Consider the following 4724-nt stretch of genomic DNA (forward strand, 5'->3'; position numbering starts at 1 on the left):
CTTACTATTACTACTACTACATGGGTATATGAATTAACGACCCGGGTGACCCTAATGTAATAGTTTGGATTATATCAAGCTTGTCACTAAGCTTTAATCTTGTGCTTCTCTGTATGAGGTTTATTAACTTTAGGAGTCATTGTGAGGGGTTTTTTAATTTAAAATAAGTGTAAAACAACAGTAACCCCAGGGGCTCACATCTGGTGAGTATGGGCTTGGCACACTCACAGTCCTGAGCTGGATATCATCATTCTTCTCTTTCTTGGTAATTCCCTTCTACTTCTGACTCTTGCTCTCTCTTTCTCTCTGAGTAACTCAGATTTTTTTGGCTGGTGCAGCATAAGCCTCAGGCTTCCTTGCACTATATTGCTAGTAATAATAATAATATCAGAACAGAATTCAATTTTAAAATTAGCAAACATAAAGAAAAACAGTAATCACAAGACTTGCTGTTTCTTTTCTTGGTACTGCAAGACATCTGTGCTGTATGTAAACACTGATCTAAATGTGCTGTTAGCTTGAATGTTCCATTATTTGGGATGCTGTTATTCCGACAGTCTATTGTATTACACAAATTTAATTATGAATAACCAGTGGCAAACTATCATACTGTCACTGAGAGGTTATGGGGTGATGAATAAAGATATCTGAGGAAGGTCTGGTTCAATATGATTATTAAAGATCGTGGGGAGAAATATTGAGATGGCGGGAAGGCGGGCAGAATTCAGTTTCTTATCTGAAAGAAACTGAAATGCAAAAAGAGAAAAAAATTAAAAATGATTGTATGTGTGTTTCTCGGAGTATTTTACGACAAAGATGCTTAAATTTTGCCTTGTGAGCATGATTGGACTCATGGCAAGGTTTCAACATCCTACAAAAGAAGGTCGGTAATTATCACTAGTCAAATTAACATTAGCATTAGCAAAGGCACATGAAGCAAGAAAGCAAGCTTATATAGGGTCAGCCGAAAAAAAAAAAAAAAAGAAAACCCTTCTCATTTCACCCATGCACTTTCTCCAAATGTTTGTCCAGTTCTGCTTTGAATATATTTAGGCTATAAACTTCTACGACATATGGAAGTTTGTCCCAGCAATCAACCACATGCTGATTAAAGGCAAACATCCGCACATCTATCCCACAACAGTCTTTCCTCAATTTGAATTTATACCCTCTCAGGCGATTATTTTGAGCACGAGGAAGAATCCCATCAGCACTGCGCATGCTAAAACCATTCAAGGCTTTATACACCTCAATCAGATCACCTCACAGGTGCTTAGTCTCCATACACTCTAATTTGCAAAATTTAAGCCTTTGTTCCATTCACTAATCATGTTGCCCTTCTCTGCACTCGTTCCAGCAACTCTACATCCTTCTTGCCGACAGGGTTAGCCAGTTGGGTAAAAGTGTGGGGGGGATGCATTATGGCCACAGAAGCCGATGCGCCAACAACTAAAAAGAAAAAAAAAAACATCCTTCTTAAAATGAGGCATCCAGACCTGTATACAGTATTCAAGGTTTGTTATTTGGTTTTTAGGAGCATTAGCAACTAAGGCCATATTGCTCCGGGATATGCGGTGGTCATTCCCTGACCTTTCCGCATTCCCCGTATTTGGTGGTGACGGGCTCGAACCCCGGTCTAATCAAGAAGCGTGTGCTATGCACTGCTGCTCCTTCCCACCTGGCTACGGAGGCGCCAGTATTCAAGGTGTAGCCTGACCATTGCCTTTAACAAGGGGATAATCACCTCCTTATACCTTCTAGAAAAAGTCTTGTATTTCATTGTCAAGACACCATGAGCTACTTTTGCAGACCGTCTGCACTGCTCATAAAACTTCATATCTGCTTGCAGAATTACCCCCCCCCCCCCCCGAGTCCTATTCATTCACCACTACGCTGAGTGTGGTACTGCCCAGTAGATACATTATTTTTGGATTACTGCTTCCCATATGGAGTACTCTTTACATTTGTCAATGTTATACTTCATTTGCTACCTCTCAGCCCATCTGCTCAACTTTTCTAAATCCTGTTGCAGCAGCGTACTGTCATTAGTCTCATTATCAACCCTGCCGACCTTCGTATCATCTGCAAACTTAGAGATTAAGCCTGATATACCATCATCAACCTCATTAATAAATACAGAAAACAACAATGGACCCAACACGGAATCCTGAGGGAATCCACTAATAAAACATCCCCAGGGGCTCACATCTGGTGAGTATGGGTTTGGCACACCCAGGGTCCTGAGCTGGATATCATCATTCTTCTCTTTCTTGATGAGTCCTTTCTACTTCTGACTCTCTTTCTCTCTCTCTCTCTCTCTCTCTCTCTCACTCTCAGGGTAACTCAGGAATTTTTTTGGTTAGTGCAGCATAAGCCTCAGGCTTCCTTGCACCCTATGGCTAATAATAATAATAATAATAATAATAATATTAGTCCATGAAGAGCAGTGTCCACTGATTACCACTCTCCATCTTCTCCCAATCAACCATTCCTTTATCCAAAGCAGTAATTTGAATCCAATGCCATCCTGCTCCAATTTGTGCAGCAGCCTTCCATGTGCAACAGTATCAAAAGCCTTCCTAAGATCCAAATATATGGTATCAAAATTATTCTTTGTAGCCATTTCCTTTGTGACCACATCATAGTATCCAATCAAATTGGTCAGACTAGATTTCCCCTTAACAAATTCATGCTGTGTCTGAGCCAGAACTGAATTCTTGTCTAGATGATCCTGCAGTACTTCTTAAACCAGTGCCTCCATTAATTTCCCTAGATTAGTACTTAAACTAACAGGTCTGTAATTATTTGTGTTGCCCTTTGATCCTCCTTTGTGAATTCAGGTCACATTTGCAACTCTCCAGTCCATGGGTACCTCCCTTGAGTCCAAGGAAGCTCTCATAATTATGGCTAAGGGTTTGCTAACATCCTTTGCTGCCTCCTTCAATATAACTGAATAGATCCCATCCACCCCAGGTGTCTTTGTTATGTTTATCTTCAACAATTTCTTCTCCACAGATGATTAAAAAATCATCTAGCTCACTGCCAGAGTTCAATTCACCTCTGGTATTCCCCTCCATGAATAACTCATGTGTGAATGTAGATGCAAAATACTCATTTAGTTTGTTAGTTCCTGAGCAGGATCATCAATAGTTAAACCAACGATATCAAGTGCACCACTCTGATTCATCCCCTTCCTTCTAGAGTTTACATAAGTAAAGAACTCTTTGCTGTTTTTCTTTGCATCCTTTACCAAAGATATCTCGTAATCTGCCTTTGCTTTCCTAACTTCCTTTCTGACTTGGTTACAGACCTGCTTATATCTATCATAGGCTTCCATGTTACCTGTTAATTTATATGTATCCCATTCCTTTTTTCTTCTCTGCAACATGTCTCATTAGTTCATCTGACATCCATTTAGGCCTAAACCTTGAACAATATTTCTTAGTTGGTATGTAAAGCCTAGTAGCTTCCAAGATTAATTCTTTGAATGCTTTCCATTTTGAATTTTCTGTTGGTAACATCATCAGGTAGTCCCACTGTATAGAATTTAAATACTGTCTCAGTCCACTGTAGTCACCTTTATAAAAGCAAAAACTCTTCCCTTTACCCCTGATGGTAGTTACCTCTTTGAGTAAATCCCACTTCAGCACACAGTGATCACTGCCACCTAGTGGTTTCTTTATATGCAGATTCTTAATGCACGAAGAATCACTACTGATAATCAGATCAAGAGTATTACTGCCTCTATTTGCCTCCTGAACATGCTGTTGTAGAAAACAATCATCCAATAAATCCATAAAAGCCTTGCTAGTGTGTGAGTGACCAACCCACAAATTCCAGTCAATATCTGGGAAATTAAAATTCTCCATTATAAGATATTCTGACTTACCGGCCCACTCTATTTCTTTGTACAGTTGTTTATTATACTCATCAGAGTCATTAGGCCGATAACACCCTCCTACTCTCAATTTTGCTTTCCCAGTGCTTATGTCCCACCAAACTGACTCGACACTGCACTGTCCAGCCATGTCGACTGGCTGTACTTCCTTGTATTTCATGTTTTTCTTAACTTATAGCATAACCCCTCCTCCCTATCTATTCTTTCTGTACACATTGTACTCCCCAAATTCCAGTTCTGCATTCTTTATATCTGTGTGACACCACGTCTCTGATATCCCAGCAATATCTACCTTTGTGGTTTTGACCAACACCTCAAATTCATTAAATTTGTTTACTAAACTCCTAGCATTGGGGTACATGCAAGTATACATGCACCTGTTCCTATTCTTAGCTACCTAACACAGCCCATGTATTTATTTGTTCCACAATAACTTCCAGCAGTCTCTGGAATCCCCTGCACCTTATTTACCAGGCTGCTGTACATTCCAATAGAAGCAATACAAGAATCACTTTCACCTCTGCCCCAAAACTAGCAGTTTTCTGACCCACCTAACCTGCCTCAATAGCATCAGCAAATATTCTTGCACCTTTCTATTTAAGTGTATCCCATCCCTGTAGAAGCAGTATCTCCTGTTAGCAAGCACAGACCACACTGAAAAAAATTCTACCCTGTAAGCCTTGCACAATCTCTCTAGGGCCGAATTGATTGACAAGGCTCTCATCATATACTCCCTCCTATTGTGTCTGGACAGAATTGCAGACACCTTGAAAGTCAACACTAACTCACAGCTTTTTTTCAACATTGACTTGTACTTGTTAAGTAA

The sequence above is a fragment of the Mastigoproctus giganteus genome, chromosome 4 (assembly GCF_048544385.1).
Source record: "Mastigoproctus giganteus isolate SK-2022 chromosome 4, ASM4854438v1, whole genome shotgun sequence".
Taxonomy (NCBI): domain Eukaryota; kingdom Metazoa; phylum Arthropoda; class Arachnida; order Uropygi; family Thelyphonidae; genus Mastigoproctus; species Mastigoproctus giganteus.